Source organism: Polypterus senegalus, chromosome 1 (genome assembly GCF_016835505.1).
Source record: "Polypterus senegalus isolate Bchr_013 chromosome 1, ASM1683550v1, whole genome shotgun sequence".
NCBI lineage: Eukaryota > Metazoa > Chordata > Cladistia > Polypteriformes > Polypteridae > Polypterus > Polypterus senegalus.
Window position 1 is genome coordinate 130,929,446 of NC_053154.1, and position 19,006 is coordinate 130,948,451.

Sequence of the window (19,006 nt, forward strand, 5' to 3'; positions counted from 1 at the left end):
GCAATCGAGGGAAAGATGAATGCAGCCAAGTACAGGGATATCCTGGACAAAAAACCTTCTCCAGAGTGCTGAGGACCTCAGACTGAGCCGAAGGTTTACCTTCCAACAAGACAAGGACCCTAAGCACAAAGCTAAAATAACAAAGGAGTGGCTTCACAACAACTCTGTGACTGTTCTTGAATGGCCCAGCCAGAGCCCTGACTTAAACCCAATTGAGCATCTCTGGAGAGACCTAAAATGGCTGTCCACCAACGTTTACCATCCAACCTGACAGAACTGGAGAGGATCTGCAAGGAGGAATGGCAGAGGATCCCCAAATCCAGGTGTGAAAAACTTGTTGCATCTTTCCCAAAAAGACTCATGGCTGTATTAGCTCAAAAGGGTGCTTCTACTAAATACTGAGCAAAGGGTCTGAATACTTAGGACCATGTGATATTTCAGTTTTTCTTTTTTAATAAATCTGCAACAATTTCAAAATTCTAATGCTGAAAATTGAACCTGCGGCCTCTATCCAATCAATGGGACTGAATACGGTGACGTCGCCGTACGCCTGCTAGAGGGCTGTACTGACACCAACTCAAAATCTGATTGGTTGAAGCAACAGGTTAATTCGACATTTATTCTGTGTTAGAGTGCCTGCACAACAGATTGTAAAGTCCTCTCTGCCTGGCAACAAATGATGGCTGAAATGTGATTGGTTAAATGCTTTAATACGAAAATACATGCCTGGAAGCAGCACAACCATCGGAAAAGCTATGAAAGGAAGTGGACAGACTATTTGGAATTATTTAATAAGTATTCATGGACAAAATATAATTAACATCAGTTTGTGATTCAGATATTTTTACTTATGAATATGCTAAGCACAGTCCTTCACCCGCGAATATTTACCTTATATGGGCAGGCACTCAATTACGTGGGAGGAGTGATGACGCAAGACGCAACTCCGTCTCCCACGGCCATCGAGCTGCAGTCTATTACAGTATATGGACGAAAAAATAGGTTCCAGTTATGACCATTACGCGTAGAATTTTGAAATGAAACCTTACCAACTTTTGTAAGTAAGCTGTAAGGAATGAGCCTGCCAAATTTCAGCCTTCTACCAACATGGGAAGTTGGAGAATTAGTGATGAGTGAGTCAGTGAGTCAGTCAGTCAGTCAGTGAGGGCTTTGCCTTTTATTAGTATAGATAGGCACAGTCTATTAATTACACATACTTTCAAATGCAAAACAAAATATTTTGCAAAAAGTATTACAGTGGAACCTCGGTATACATCCTTAATCCGTTCCAGACCCTTTGACTTATACCAAACAGGACGTATACCAAACAAATTTTTCCCATAAGAAATAATGGGAAAATGATTAATCCGTTCCCATGAAAAAAAAAAAATCCTATTGCTATTGGCATATTATACATTGATAGGGTTGTATAAAATAATTTAAACACTGCTTAATACTAAAATACATAAATACAAAAGCAATTAGATGAAATAAATGAAAATTTTACCTCACTTTACTTTCTAATAACATCTTTGTTTTTCACAATCGTAGATACCGTCGTTCTCGGCTAACGGTATGCAACAGCCATGTCCCGGATACACATGCCACCTTCATACTTTTCAACAATCAATTCAAATTTACATGAAAAAAAACACAAAATCACGTTGTGACGATGCAGGTTTGCTGTATGCTCCCATATGCTGCCGGGGAGCCCTTGAATCATGCACCGTCGGTAATGTGCCTCGCTGCTAACCTCATCAGTAACAACAAAGTAAGGGGATGGTGAAAAAGTGCAAAGTGCTTTTATTAAAACGATTAACAAAACAAGGTGTTCAGATTAAAGTGCAGTCTCCAAAGTTCCAATAAATAATCCATAAAATCAGAAGTGAAACGTGGAGGTTAAAAACAATAGAAAAAAAGTCTTCTTAAAAACAACGAAGTTAAAAGCAGGAAGCATTCTTTAAAAAAAAAAAAGAAGAAGCCCGGTGCCTGCTTCCCAACTGGAGAGTCGCCCTACTTGCAGCTGACCTTCGCTCTACCTGCTTCAGCCACTTCATCCATGCGCGCTCTCACTCGCTCGCTCTCTCTCGTGTCCGTTCTTTCTTTTTATTCTCTTCAAGCCAACTCGCGCTTCTATTTATCAAGATAAGCAGCCCTCTCTCTCTCACTCACTCAACCTCCCGTCTTTTTTTTTCTTTTTACTCCCCTTCCAGCTGACTCGCACTTCTGCTTATCAAGATAAGCAGCCCCAGGAACAATCATGAATGCGGACGGTCCTTCACAAGTGCACTTTGGTGAAAAACACCCACATCGCTAATCGCCCTGACAACCTTCAGCCACATAACCACCATGCCCCCTCACCAAGCTGCGAGCGCGGTGATTATTTATTTTAAAGCTGGACTTTGACAGGAGCTGCGGACCCACTATATCACACACGTGAAAGTTCACAGAGAGTTATAGCGCGGGTTGTTCACTGAATGCTAGCAACTGGCGCACTAACGCTCATCGGCAGTCGTGGCTTTGTCTCGAGAGAGGGAAACAAGGTTAGCACGCGAGTCGTATTCCAAACAAAGGTCGTATACCAAGCAAAATTTTTTGTGTCCAAACAGGATGTATACCAAGTTGGACTTATTCCAAAGCAGACGTATACCGGGGTACCACTGTATTTCCTTTTCAAGTTTTCAAATGATGCTAAACACATCTTGTTCCATTCTGTATATTTATTGCAAATGCACAAAAAGCATAATAAAAGATATTGGGATGCAAATATTTTAAAATCACAAAGAGAAATTTGCTTCTTGAATAAATATTTGGTTAATACAGTAATCCTTCGCTATATTGCGCTTCGACTTTCGCGGCTTCACTCAATCGCGGATTTTATATGAAAGCATAACTAAATATATAACGCTGGATTTTTCGCTGCTTCAGGGTTCTCCGGACAATGTGTCTTTTTTACTTCCTGTACATGCTTCCTCAGTTGGTTTGCCGAGTTGATTTCATACAAGGGACGCTATTGGCGGATGACTGAGAAGCTAACCAATCAGAGCACGCAGTTAAGCTCTCTTGACTGAGAAGCTAACCAATCAGAGCACGCAGTTAAGTTCCTGCCTGCTGAATGCAGTGTTAACCAGGAAGTCTCGTCTCGCTCATTCAGTATCAACGTGTTTCTCTGTGTAAAGAGTTGTGCTCTTTTGTATTTATCTTTGTGCATAGTCAAGTCCTTCATTATGGCTCAAAAACGATCTGCTACTGCTTCAGGGGCCGTGCCCAAGCGCAAACGGAAGATGTTAACGATTGCCGAAAAGGTAAACGCTTTAGATTTGTTGAAGGCTACGATTCTTTTTATTTAAAAAGTAGGAAAGGAATATAAGATCTACGGCCGCAGTGTCCTTTTAAACCAGGGTGCAAAACGAGTTGTAAGTGGATGTAATAAGGCAGTAGTCTGGATGGAATCTGCTTTAGGGATTTGCATTGAAGACTGCCAGAAGAAGAACAACGGCAGTGCTACACAATCGCCTGAAGTGGCTACTTTGGAAGAACTGTAATGCTCGCCTTTGTTGTGCAGTAAAATTAAACTCATTATTATCGGACAAGTAATTGTGTCATTGTTGGCGAGTAACCATAATTAATTTTTTACTTACAGTACTTAGTACATGTACGTACGTTTAGTGTCACTGTACACACATTTACTGTATACTATTTTTCTTGCGTTGTACGTATTTATTGCTGGTGGCCTGTCTATCGTAATGGCTGTAACATATGTGATATCGGAGACACTCAATATCTTTAAAATAATATTTAGGTTTTACTGTATATAAACAGTGTGTTTATATACATAATTTCAATGAATCTTACCTAATATCTAAGAGAATACAAAGGGATTATGCTGTATAACTCTGCGGGGAATATTTATAAACAGTGTGGGAGAGGTTATAAGGGCTTAAAATATATAAAAATAATCATAAAAACATATGGTTTCTACTTCGCGGATTTTCACCTATCGCAGGGGGGTCTGGAACGCAACCCCGGCGATCGAGGAGGGATTACTGTATATAAATAATGACTGAAGACACCCCATACCATTAAAACAGCCTTATATATCTTGGAGTACATGTCCACCAGTTTTACACTCTGGTTAGAAATACTTTTTGCCAATTCTTGCCAGATTAAGTATGACTTGTATGAGTTTCAAATCTTGTCAGTAATTCTTAATGGGGTATGGTGAGGACTTTGTTCATTTACTTGAGTGGCCCAGTCACTTTTAATATGCCAATACTGCCTTCGAAAATATTCTTCAGATAGCTGCCCTACTGAAAGGTTCTTAAGCTTCATTTTTCTAACAGACTGAAAAAGCTCTATGCGGCACAGATCTAGTACCCTGGGTATGAATCTTTCACATATTTGTTGAATCTGAGCATTGTCCCCATGTCTGCACATGTTTTTCTCTAGATACTCTGGTTTTCCTCACACATCCCAACAATTTATATATTATGGTTCATCGTCAATCCTACCTTGGCTTTTTGTGTGTATGAACTGCCACGCACACATACTGATGCCATGGCCAGGACGATTACCTACACTGCACTCAAGGATTTCATCACCCTAAATTGCATTAATCAGTTTATAAGAGTGCTGTATTAGAATACAATTTCCCTTGCAATCATTTTTCAGTTGTGTGTCTCATCTAGTTTTCCTTTAAATGTAAATGTATGCAAGAAGCATCCACACAACATATTACTGTCACTACCAGAATATTTCACAGAAAACATGGTGCTTCTTGGGGTATGCAGTTTTATGTGTGGCTCACCTCATACAGCAGACTACAAGTCCTTTGTCCAGAATTAAGCTGGAAAACTCTTGTACATTTTGGGGAAATCCAGATGGGCCTGAAAATTATTTCTTTGTTGCCTATCTATACTAATAAAAGGCAAAGCCCTCACTGACTGACTGACTCACTCACTCACTAATTCTCCAACTTCCCGTGTAGGTAGAAGGCTGAAATTTGGCAGGCTCATTCCTTACAGCTTACTTTCAAAAGTTGGACAGGTTTCATTTTGAAATTCTACATGTAATGGTCATAACTGGAACCTATTTTTCTCCATATACTGTAATGGACTTCAGCTCGATGGCCGTGGGGGGCGGAGTTGCGTGTCACATCATCACGCCTCCCACGTAATCACATGAACTGACTGTGAACGCAGTACGTAGAAAACAAGGAAGATCTCCAAACAGCGCTGAAGAAAAACTCATACAAGCTTATTCATAAGTGCAGCTACTGCGGAAACAAAGCACGGTGTAAACCGTAAGTTTAAATTAAGTTTATGGACATGCTCCCGCTGCCGTTTGTCATGTCTTCGTCGAATACTTTATTCGCGAGATACAAGTTTAATGAGAAGACACGTTCATCACTTTGTAACGGAGTTAAAATTGCTGTAGCGAGACACTTTTAAGTGCCGGGTCTTAGCTAACATTAAATAAAGCCGTGGACATCGCAACACCACACAAGAGAGCAGCTCACGTGAACTGACTGAACGCAGTACGAGTGATCACTTCCATGCATCAAACCTGTTCAAAAAACGCATTACACAATTGACAAGGTAGAAAATGAATATGCTCCGAGCTGAGCTCCACAGCTAACGCGGTCTTGCAGAAGCAACTTCGTCACGCTGCCACCAAATACTCACAGAAAAATTCACAAGTTAATACACACGCTGTCTCTAGAGTTTCTCCACACTCAATGTATTCCTTGCATCCCCGTTATACCCTCTGATCTCCCATTTCAATTCAAATGCCTCCAATTTCCAGTAAGGCTCTGCTTCGCAATGACAATTAATAAGTCTCAGGGACAGACCCTACAAAAGGTTGCCATTGATTTCTGGCAAGATTGCTTTTCTCCTGGACAACTATACGTTGCATTCTCAAGAGTGAGCTCGCGCAGCTTCGTCATATTACAACCGGAGTGCTGAACTGACAACGTGGTATATAAAGAGAACTATAACAATCGTAATAAACGAACAATAAAACAGCAGAGAACCCGTGGATTAAATAAAAAGGCAGCTTCCTTGGCGAAGCAAGGAAAAAGGATGGCCTTATATGTCGTTCTTTTATAAAACAGCGGAGAAGCTGTGTAAAGGCTGCTTCACAAAAAACCAGCGGAGCGCCTTATATGAGCAGGCAGTCAGCTAAAGAAGGGAATCAATACATATCTATAATCGTAATAAACAAACAAAAAATAGCGTACAAGCCGCGGATTAAATAAAGGAAATAGGTACCTGAACAGTAAAGTAAGTCTCAAATAGCTACGCAATAACTATAACAATCATAATAAATAAACAATAAAACAGTACAGAACAGCGAAGCAAGGAGAGACGACGGCCTTATATGGCGTTCGTTTATAAAGCAGCGGAGAAGCTGTGTGAAGGCAGCTATACAAAAAAACAGCAGAGCGCCACACTCTGAATGTATTCCTCGTATCACCATTATACCCTCTGATCTCCCATTTCAATTCAAATGCCTCCAATTTCCAGTAAGGCTCTGCTTCGCGATGACAAAAGGTTGCCATTGATTTGAGGCAGCATTGCTTTTCTCCTGGACAAAACTATACGTTGCATTCTCAAGAGTAAGCTCAATGCACAGCTTGGTCATATTACAACCGGAGTGCTGAACTGACAACGTGGTATACAAAGAGATCCTTAACAGATAGTTATTGGTATATTTTCCCTCAGTTTAAAAAGGTTTTCTTTTCTTCTTGATAAAAATTTAAAAGCAGTACTTCGCTGCTGCGAAGCGCGGGGATTTTGCTATATACTATATATATATATATATATATATATGTAGATATATATATATATATATATATATATATATATATATATGTAGATCTGTATATAAGTATTTATATGTGTCTGTGTGTGTATATATATATATATATATATATATATATATATATGCATGTATGTATGTATGTGTGTATATGTATGTGTATATATATATGTTGATATATGTATATATATGTAGATGTGTATATGTATATGTAGATATGTATATGTATATATGTTTGTATGTGTGTGTGTATGTATGTATGTGTGTATATGTATGTGTATATATGTTGATATATGTATATATGTATTTTGGAAAGAAGACCAAATTATTAAACAAACAACTTATTTAACATTATGACATTCAGACTCCATCTTCTTTTTCTTGCTTATACATATACGTTTGCTATAAAAATACAGAGTGGAACAAGATCCAGAAGTATAATGTGTAATTGAGTGACATTTAAAAACATTTAAGGGGTATGAATAATTTTGTTAGACGCTATTACTAGCACATCTGAATCATAAAGCAAAAAAGCCAAGAAGTTTATAAAGAAAACATAAGTAGCCAGAAAAAAACAAAAACAAAAAATATAATAAAGATTTAAATGAATTAATTCAGTGTCAAAATGGCTTTAATACTTGCAGTGCATTACTTTCAGTGTGTCCCAGAAATTTATAATTAATTAAGTAAACAATTAAAATGATGAAAGCAGGCATCTGCAAGGTGTGCTATGACCATTTTAAATAACTACAAGAGCCGAGAACACAACAAAATAAGTCAAATTTACATACAGTATGTATTGCTGTTGTAAAAATTAACCAATGGACAATACAATAATTGTTTTCAGGTCATTTTTTCCCCATGTATCCATTTTCTGATCTTGCTCATCTTTATAAACCTGGGCAGTATTAGTACAAGAATCAGTGCAAATATGTTTACGGAGTATGTCTAACATAAATTTTTCTTTTTATTTAAGAGGGTTCAAATCCTGCTCCCAGTCCCCATCTATGTGGACTCTCCATGCTCTCCCCCAGGTCTTTCTCTGGGTTGCCTGATTTACTTCAGCATCTTAAAGACATTCATACTTGTTGTGTAAACTGGCTTAATATGCAAGATTGTGCCCTATCAAAGACAGGCATCCACACTCGAAAGATTTCTTATCAATGGACTACATTTTCTTTCTTGCACAACTTTTAAAAAAAAAAAAAACCAGTGTAACTACATTTTCTGGATATTTAAAGACTTTGAAGAATCTGTTTTATTTTCAAATGTTTACTGTTGCCTGCTGCACATGTATTTGGCAACACTATCAAAGAAAATGTGGACGCCAAATGTCAAGAACTATCATAAGTAAAAAGGTTAAAGAATGGCGCTGTATAATCGCACAGCACATTTTCTAATGGCAAACACACCTTGATGTCCTGCAGTCAAAATGCTAGCCAGCTTTCTCTGCATGACAAGAAGGAGCATTTACCAGATACTTTTACGTCGCATTATTACAATATAGAAAGGAACTGGCATTTTCTTGTATTTCACAAGCGACCACTGTTGAAACGAATTGGCGAGTATTGGAAACACATTGACAAAACGGTACGTTTGCGACCTTACTTTCTCATCCTGGCTCAACCTGAAAGTACAGTAAAGGGATACACGGCCGAAGCAGCAACCCCATACTCACATTTCCAAGAGGAAGAGCTGGCAATTACTTTTCAGCAATGTGGGACAAAGTGCTGTACTTATTTTTTTTACATGGGTAAGAAATCAGTCCTGTTTTGCTGACAGCTTCCAGTAACGTTGAGTTCAAGCAACACAAAATCAAACTCAACAAAAAAGCACACTCGTAGTGGCTGGGTAAATAATCTCTTCACAGTTCTGCAGACATCACTTAAATGTATTTGGTTTTTAATCATTATTGTTCTATGCAAGCCACACATGGTGCTAAAGAGTCGTGCTTGGAGCCCTGTTAGAATCCATACCACCATCTGCCCCATATACAGCCGTCTTAAAGTGCTTAGCTAATCAAAAAAAGGAATTTGGCGCTTGCAACAATAAATAGTTTCAATCCTTACCTTCACTAAGGGAGGCTTAAGTTCACCAACAGACGCTGACAAAAAGCCAAAAAAAAAACCCCACACACACGAAGTATGTCGACTGACTAAAACGCACTCGCTCCACACTAAATATTTACATATTACAAACCGTTTCCCTTACTTCCATAACTGGTAGCCGCCCCCTACCCACAAGCAAACCGTTCTCTCAATCAAGTCATTCCCGCAGCTGAATGTCAACAGACAGGCTGCAGGCTGCACACTAGGAACTCCCGCCTTCGGATGCGGACCCACGGCTCTACTCCTGCCCTTCGATTGGTGAGAATGCATGTCAGTAAAGCGCACGTTGCAGCCTGGAACTCGAGAGAATGTTAAAAGAGCAGGCAAACCTGATTTCCCGGAAAGAATTAGATTGAACGATTGGTTGCGCAGATCCGCTATTATGTTGTCTTACTCAAAGACGAGCTTCTCTTTGGCTATATTTACAGTTTTGCGCGGACACCACCTTATCGTATTTCTAACAGAAATGTATCTTTGGGTGTGCTTTTGAAAACGTCGCCGTGATTAGTTGTTATCCTTTGCGAGGCGGAAGTCAACAAGAGAAGTGCAGGAGTAATTCCAGTAACGAATGATAGAGGGAAAGGCTGCGAACCATTTAAGTGCTGTCCTCCTCAAGGCTTAGTTAAAATATTGACTTAGTAGGTTGTAAAACTTAAGGTATCGACACACATCTCACCCGAAAGAGAGTTGCGAAAGTCACTCTATTTTGACAAAAAAATGAGTGTTATTCGATTTACTCTTATCATTTCCCGGGCTCTATATATGAGTTACAAAGAAAGAAATGTCACGCTTAAAGCACTAAGCAAAATTACACGCATATTGATTAATTTTCGTAAGTAACAAATGGGTAGCACCGCTGTCTTCCAATAAGGAAACCAGGGCGTGAAATTTGCACGTTCTCCCCATCTTTGAGTGGGGTTTCGGCTTCCTCCACAGTCCAGAGACATGCAAGCTGGGTAAATTGGCGATTCTACATTGACCCTAATGTGTGGTCGGTCGTCGTGTGATGGACTGGTGGGGGTTGGTGTGCGTGTGTGTGTCCTTTAATGTAATGGCGCTCTGTCCAGGGTTTGTTCCTGCCTTGCGCCTTATGCTAACTGGGATAGGCTCCAGCAGACCTTCACAACCCTGTTCAAGAATAAAAGAGGGAAGTTAAGAGCATGGGTTGATAGGGCATTAGCAGGTTAGAAAATGACTGACAAATGCAAGTCTGCATGAACTCCTGTTGAGACAGAGATAATGATGTTTATTTTTTTAACGTAACCATAACAGGATAGTAGAAGATAAGAGACTCACAACTACACTATGGGGATAATTGGAAAAGTGAAAAAATGTATAGTGTACTGTCCCAGTAAATACTGTTTCTACTGGTTTTAAAAGAGGAGAGGATATGAGGTAGAATATTAGAACATTTTGACAGGAACAGGCCATTCCACCCAACAAGCTTGCTACTCCTATTCACCTACATTTGTCAAAATAACATTGAGTTGAATCTGAAAATTCACAAAGTCTTAATTCTCTACCACTGCACTCGGCGATATATTCCATGTGTTTATGGTTCTTTGTATGAAGAAAAACTTTCTAACTTCTGTGCAAAGTATACATTTAAAGGATAAGTTTGGTATTTTTCATGTCAAAGTTATTTCTTCATAATCAAGGTATATACAGTGCCATCCATAATTTTTGGGACAAAGATACATTTTTCCTTGATTTACCACTTTGCTCCTCAGTTTAAAATCACAAATCAAACAATTCAGGTGTGATTAAAGTGCATGTTGCAGACTTTAATTTAAGGATATTTGCATACATTTCTGTCACACCATGTAGAAATGACAACACTGTTTTTTATGTGGTCCCCCCATTTCAGGACACCATAATGTTTGGGGCATAGCAATGGTAGGCATATTAATAATAATATTCATAATAAAACATTTTATTTATATAGCGCCTTTCCCATGCTCAAGGCACTTACAGAATATAAGAAAGAACGGCAGGGTATACAGTATATAGCATTGTACTGTAGACATAAAGTAGACATATTTATTACTTTGTTGCATATCCTTTGTGTGAAATCACTGTTTAAGGTCTGCGATTCATATACATCACCAAGTGTGGACTATCTTCTCTGGTGATGCTCTGCCAAGCTTCTAATGCAGCTATCTTTAGTTCTTGCTTGTTTCAAGGGCTAGTCCCATTAGGCTTTCTTTCCAGCATATGGAAGGCATGCTCAGTTGGATTTAAATCAGGTGACTGGCTTGTCCATTCAAGAGTTTTCCATTGTTTAGCTTTGAAAAACTCCTGTGTTGTCATAGCAGTATTTTTAGGATCATTATCTTGTTGTAGGATGAAGCACCATCCAATAAGTTTGGAGGCATTTACTGGAACTTGAGCAGAAAAGATGTTTCTTTAAACTTAGGAATTCATTGTGCAACTGCCATTAGCAGTTACATCATCAATGAAGAGAAGTGTGTCAGTACCTGTGGCAGCCATACATGCCCAAGCCATAACACAAACACCACCATATTTAACAGATGAGGTGGTATACTTTGGATCTTTTGAACTTCCTCTTCATCTCCACACTTTTCTCTTTGCCATCATTCTGATTCAGGTTAATCTTGGTCTTGTCTGTCCACAAGATCTTTTTCCAGCATTCTGAAGCATCTTTTAAGTACTTTTTCACAAACTGTAATTTGGCCATTCTGTTTTTGTGGCTAAGTAGTGGTTTGCATCCTGCATTGTGGTCTCTGTATTTCTATTCATGAAGTCTTCTGTGGATTGCAGTCTCTGACGCACATACAGCACACATCTGCCATGTCTCAAACACTATGGTGCCCTGAAATGAGGGGCCATATCTGAATTGTTTGATTTGTAAGTTTAAACTCTAGAGCAGAGGGATAAACCAAGGAAAACATTTCTTTGTCCCAAACATTATGAAGGGCACTATATTCATTTGTCACTTGAAGTTGTATTCTAAAGCGAAGCATTTTTTTTTTATAAATTTATAAATTTCAGCTTATAATGAAAGTGAAGGTATTGAGCTCTAACATCAAAACAAAGGCATTCAGTTTTACCAAATCTATTTGTCAAGCCAAAAGTTTTACAAAGTATTGATTTTGTCTTGAGATTGCACATTATTGCAAAACAACATATCCATTTCATTTTAGGATGGAAAAAAGCAAAAATAAAATCATTATTTTAAGATGTAACCATTTTAAAAGGCTGTGTGTTTTACTTCGTTGTTCATCTTCCTCTTTCACCTTGAAAAGTCATCTCTGATTGCTGTTACTGACATTATTCAGTGTTCATACTCAGACATTAAATGCTGTCTCAATTCTGCAGACGACTAGACAACAATCACTGCAAAAAGTCATACTTATAATCTCTCAGTCTTTCACTATTACAGAAGCTTATTTTGTTATATCACAAAGATATTGCCTGCAGCCTCCCAGTATCATCATATATGCTTGTGCTTCACTGGTCTAGTGAGAGAAAATTTGAGCATGTTCATAGCTTGCAATCGGGTGGCAAGATCTGAACAGACATTATAAGCATACACTTAGTTTTATTGACATTGACTTTTAGAAAGTTTAGTACATATGTTTTAGTATAGTCAGAATATTATCAAAGAACCATCAATCCTGCCACCAAGAATTAGGGTCTGCATTGACTTATCACATTGTCTTCATGTATTTCTGAACTCATTGGTATTAGTGAGTGTCAGTGAATTTACTCACACAAAGACTTTGTCTTCAGTTACTATAAATTACTCGGCAAGAGCAACTAAGCATGTCCTATGAAATTTAATAGCTGGTTTGTGGAGATTGTGGTCGAAATTTAACATCTTATTAAAGGAAGAAACTTCCTTTAATAGAACAATTCAGTAATCAGGCAGGAGAAAAGCCGTTCATTGTATCTTTTAATTACTCCTCGGCAAAATGCCTTGGAGAGAGCATTCTTCAAAAGCAGTCCGTTACAGCATGGTCAGAATGATCAGAATGGTCAGAGAAACAAAGAATAGAGGTCATTTTATAAACTACTGAATTTACATACAGTGTCAATCAATGCATACATTTTACTCTGGTTGGTTTGTTGGTTTACACCCAAATATTTATATAGAATAAAAGTCTATTATATTCTGGTTCTTCTTATACCTTTTGAGATGAGAAACCACCCTTGAAATTTCTGTGAATATAACAATTGTCCATTCTAGTTTATAGGACATCTGTTGATTTCTTAGTCATCCTTCAGTACATTTTTTATATTATCAACCTTTCTTCTGGTACATTCTTTATTTACTTGACCATCTCAGTATTTTTCCACACCAAATCTTATATTTCAATGTACATTTTGTTGTTCACTTGACCTTTATTTGGTTTCCCACATTTATTAACCCTTAATGCTATTTCTTTAAGATAAATGCTATGTTACCCTAAAATTATTCTTCCACAAGCTTCAATCTCTTCCATCATGGTTTGGTTCAATCACACTGTCTGCCTTTTTTGCATGTGGACAATACAACACAAAAGGTGCATAATAGTGAGTGTTAATTGGCCCTGTGAACTTAGTATCAACATGTAGGTGGCTTGGTTGTTTAAAAAATGTAAGGCTTTTAAAAATACAATGCTTTGTTATTAGTTCAGATTTATTGTTATTTGTATAAAATACAATGAAACTGTTTTGTGTGCTGTTCATCACCACACACATAGCCACTCGGCATGACTTTCAATCCATAGGCTATGTAAAATAACAACACAGCATGTAATAAGCAAAAAGCAGGTGCCATTTAGGAGAAATAATCATATAATTTGAGTCCACATCTGTCTGTTGTTACAAGCCATAGAGAACATAACTGTTGATAAAACAAAATTGCAGAGACAAGCTTTTGGAAACTTTAGAAATTTGGCAAATGGGGATGGGGGTGTGTGTGAAAAAGCTCAATCCATAATAACCATTATTAAAAGCTAACAAAAAACATAGCTGGACCTCAAAAAAAATGTACAAAGAATCTGTGGTAAAATGTATTATTTCCTGGTTACTTTTGTTTTAACAAGCATGCGTCAGAATCGAGGAAGACACATTTTCTTAAATTGAAACCCTTGCTGCTTCAAAGTGGGCATATTTGATAAGTTTTAGGGCTTTTGTTTTCATGATGGGACCTCAGTATCCTTCACCTCCATTATAAAAGGCATAAGTAGGCTAGATGTTATTTAAAATTTAAGAAAAATGGTTCATATTAGAATACAGTGTCATGTGCTAAAATTAATTGTGAAGAAATAACTTCAGCTTGAAAAATGCTCTTTATAATGACATGTCGTATCTTAATCTACATCTGCTAAAACTGAAAAAGATGAATTCATACCTCTCAGACCCAAAATCAGTCTAGTTGCTCTCTAGAGAACTTTTTCTAGTGCTGCTATTCTTTTTTGTAATATGGAGACCAAAACACAGTATCCAGTACTTCAGGTGAAGCCTCACTAGTGCATTATATAACTTAAGCACATCCTCCATTGACTTGTGACTTATACTCCACACATTGTGCTGTATAACCTAACATTCTATAAGCCTTCTTTCTATAAACCTTCTTGATTACTTCTATACACCATTTGGATGTAAATAACAACAATACCACATGACACCTAGGTCCCTATAGTTAGTTTTACTTTCAAGTTTAAAATGCTCCTCTGTGTCTTCAAATGTAACATTTCTACTTCCTATGTGCAACACCTTGCATTTACTTATATAAAATACATTTTTCCCTCAGGGATTAAGAATTTATATCAAATCCAATAATAATAATAATTTCACCTGCCACAAATTGCCCAAGACTGTCCAGATCTCTTTGTAACAACTTAGCTGATTCTACATTATGTGCCCTTGTACCATAACCATTTTAATATTTATATTTTTATCAAGATAATTTATATAAATTTCAAAGACCATGGGCCCCAGCACTGATCCCCAATGGACACCACTTTTAACACCATGTAATTCTATAAAGCTGTCTGTCACCACAACTTTTTGCTTCTGGTGTTTAAGCCAATTTTGTACACACCTACACACTGTGCCTTGAATTCCATCTTCTCTAAGTTTGATTACTAGCCTGTCATGTGGTATCCTGTCAAAGTATTCTGACAATCAAGATAAATAATATCATATGTACCTCTCTTGTCATGTGCTTTTGTTACTTCATCATAAAATCCTACCGTATTAGTGATAAAATTACAAACCTCCAGGCGTCGTTTTAACCTTGTCGTGAAATGTAATGCTTGATCTTTTACTTAATTATTGCTTCCAATACAAGGCAATCTTACCGGCCTGAAGTTACTTGGATCAGCCTAACTATTCTTTTTATACAATAGGATAATATTTGCTGGCATCAGGTCCCTGCAGCTGTGAGGCATGTACTGTAATACTTCTTTAACCTCATTTTTTTCTCTTGACTCCAAGTATTATTTTCAATTTTAAATCTTATCTGATTAACTCTACTAAAAGGATGTTCCGCAAACTCCCCTTCAACAGTACAAAAAGAACGCAAATATTTTGCTTATGGTTTAAAGTGAGAAAGTACTGATTAAACAGGATAATCTAAAATAATTTGAAATGACATATATGTATTTTTAGCCCATGGGTGAAACTTTGTCTCAGTGGTAGTGCTGCTCCCATAAAGATGTTCAGGGTTCATGCCCCGATGGCTCCCTGCATGAAGTCATGGGTTAGTGGGTTTAACTTTTGTCATACCAGGTTTCACTACTGATCTCCACATGATCCAAAACATTACCATCTATAACACTAAACAATCGCTCAGCATGCAGTAAAGGGAGCCCAATCCACTGGCCCCTGTGCTTGACAAGACACCAGGGCCCCCCAATCGCCAACCCCTGTCCCCAACCTGCATAACACATTGATGCGGAGTGCATTGTTTTTTTTTTAATGCCGAAGCATATTTGTTTAGGACAATAAATGCAATTTAATTGCTTCATTTTAGTAGCCAAGTAGTCATGTTACGTAGTTTACACTACCTTAACTCTTTGAGGGTTAAATATTTTTTGCAGGCAACTCCATTTTCTGAAAAGCACACAAAGCAAAGTATTCGCATGTAAATCAACGTAAAAGGTCTGTTGCTGTGGCTGCTGTCGGCTCTTGTACGGCGTCTCTGGTGGTTATGTAGGGGCAGCATGATGGAAAGTGTGGCGGGCCGGCTGCCTGGTCTGTCTTCATATGGCAGTGCTACACAATCTGTTTTGTACCTCTTGCCACCCAGGTGAACGCTGCCATTGGCGCATCGGCTACATAAGCGTGTTCAGCACCATGATCAGCTGGGGACCGATCAGCTGAAGCCAGCACCTCACTTTCGTTTTCAATCTTCATCTTCAGATCACTTGCATCAAAACTGGAGTCTGGCAAGTCAGAGTCCAATTTGGTGATAATATGAAAAACGTCATCCACGGACTATTTTGCTTTGTGCATTTGCTTTGGTCTCTCGTTAGAAGTCAATGCCATTTTAGAGGTGGTTTGCTCTTCGCTACTCATGCATGCACAGGGAATCGAGGTTAAATCGATGAAGCTAACTTTCCTTCTAGCAAAGAGAGTTGAACTAAAACATAATTCTGTGTTTTGTCGTCGTTTGTGGCGGATTACCTTCCTCTGCCTCTGAATTTTGACAAAAGTCAACATCAGCCCTGAAAGAGTTAATTTGCATTGGGATTAGTGTATTTTTTGTGGAAAAAACTCATAAAAGGACAATGGCCAATGCATGCTTTGCATTCAATTTTAGACCACAAATGACACCTCCATAATAACACACCCACCATAGTATTGCACTGCCTCCTTTTCCCACAAGTGATCACAAAACTGTGGTGGCTAGTCAGCAAGTGATGTTCTACCTCAAATTAGAAAAAAAAAATTCCTTCTCGTTTAAAGGATATGTCCAAACTTTGAAAAACTGACATGAATTCATTAGTATTACCTACAGTCTGCTTCATAAGTATTTGGACAGTGGCACACTTTTCATAATTTTGGCTGTGCCGCCACAATGACTTTGAAAAGAACCATTCAAATTGTATTTGAAGTGTAGACTTTCAGCATTAATTGAAGGGGTTTAACAAAAGTATTTTATGAACTGTTTAGAAAAGACACACATTTTTAAACATTGTCCCCCTATTTTCAGGAACTCAAAATAGAATGGACAAACTTACATAATCATAAATATAATGATAATTTTCAATATTTGGTTGAAAATCTTTTGCCATCAATTACTGCCTGAAGTTTGGAACCCATAGACATCTCCAATCCTGGGTTTCCACCCTAGAGATACTTTGCTAGGCCTTTACTGCAGCTATCTTAAGTTGCTGGTTGTTTGTTGGACTTTCTTGCCATCAGTGTTGTCTTCAGCAACTGAAATGCATGTCCAATTGGGCTGAGGTCAGTTAATTGACTTGGCCATTAAAAAATATTCCACTAATTTGGTTTGCTTTCGCAGTATGTTTTGGCTCATTGTCCATCTATATTGTGAAACATTGTCTTGGCAGTTTTGTAAAATTTGGCTAATTTGAGCAGATAACGTAGCCCTGTACACTTCAGAATTCATCCTGCTACTTCTATCAGCAGTCATGTCATCAATAAATGCTACAGAATGATTTCTATTCACAGCTATGCATGATCATGCCATAAACTGCCCCCACTGTGTTTCACAGATGATGTGGCATTCATCAGATCATGAGCCAGTTCTTCTCTTCTCTATAGTGTACTCTTCTCTTTCCAACACTCTAGTATATATTGATCTTAATTTTCTTTGTTCAAAGAAAATCTTGTTCCAAAACTGGGACATGCTTTCAAAAAATATTTTCTGGCAAAGTCTAATCTGTCCTTCCTATGCTTGAGGTTTACCAGTGGTTTGCATCTTTATTATCTTTACTTTCATAAAGTCTTCTCTTGATTGTAGACTCTGGCAATGATAGATCCCGCGCAGTGTTCTTGATTTGGCTAAATGTTGTGTATGGGTTCTTCTTCATCAAGGACAGAATTCTACAATCATCCAGCACAGTTGTCTTCTGTAGTTTTCTAGACCTTCTGGAGTTGCTGAGTTCACAAGCATGTTCCTTCTTTTAAAGAATGTACTAAATGGTTAATTTGACCACTCCTGGTGTTTCTATCACTCTAAAAGGACTGTTTTTACTTGCATGGACAATTCCTTGGACCTCATATTGAGAGTTCACAGTGACAGCTTCCAAATGCAAATTCGTCACTTGGAATAAAGTGCAGACCTTTTACCTGCTTAATAGTTCATGAAATAATGAGGGGCCTGCTCCCACCTGGCTATGGAACAGCTTGTCAGTCAAATGTTCAAATACTTTTGAGCCCCTGGAAATGGGTGGGCTATGCAGAAAAATGACTGCCATTTTTAAATGGCTCATATAATATTTTTGATAAACCCCTTAAATTAAAGCAGAAAGTCACACTTCAATCACATAATAATTGCTTTATTTCAAATCCAATGTGGGGGCATACAGAGCCAAAATTATAAAAATGATGTCACTATCCAAATACTTGGAATTGACTGTATTTTAGAATAAGCATTCTGGGCCTGTGATTGACTCTCTTATGCTATTAATTGCTTTATTTAAAAAGTTAATTTCTTCTTTCCCTGTTTCTCTTGGGTGATGGTTAAATTTGGTTTTGCTCTGCATTTGTATTTTCCTTTGTTTTCTCTGTATTGGTTCTGAACTGTGGTGTAGTGGTTAAGGATTTAGACTTCACACCCTGAGGTTGTGGGTTCACATCCTGCTACTGACAGATTGTAGCCATGAGCAAGTCTCTTGAGCTGCCTGTGCTTCAACTGGAAAACCAAAATAAATGTAACCAATTGTATCATAAATGTTGTAAGTCGCCTTGAATGAAGAAGGTGTCAGCCAAATAAGTAAATGAAGTAAAATTGAATAGCATGCCATTGTAATGTTCTGTTTTTAAAAAATAAATAAATAAAATGCAAAAACGTTATGCAAAAGTTGCCTGTGAGTGACCTCTAGTGATAATTGTGTATCATGACAATGTTAAATGTGACCCTGCTCATTAAGAGC

General features: G+C 37.9%; 2 protein-coding genes across 3 annotated transcripts in view; one reads left to right on the forward strand and one right to left on the reverse strand.

The window, feature by feature from the left end:
• rnf13 (ring finger protein 13) overlaps positions 1–9,111 on the reverse strand; it is a 127,603-nt gene extending 118,492 nt beyond the window's left edge. Inside the window, exon 1 of one of the 2 annotated variants that reach the window (XM_039758066.1) lies at positions 9,034–9,111. The gene's annotated coding sequence lies outside the window, so the exon portion shown is untranslated. Of the gene's footprint in view, positions 1–8,891 lie in introns of both variants that reach the window. The other variant, XM_039758061.1, reaches the window with a different exon arrangement.
• Positions 9,112–9,145: 34 nt separating this feature from the next.
• The window catches only part of LOC120532192 (protein ANKUB1-like), a 70,316-nt gene continuing 60,455 nt past the window's right edge, over positions 9,146–19,006 (forward strand). Inside the window, exon 1 of the mRNA XM_039758055.1 lies at positions 9,146–9,188. The gene's annotated coding sequence lies outside the window, so the exon portion shown is untranslated. The remainder of the gene's footprint in view (positions 9,189–19,006) is intronic.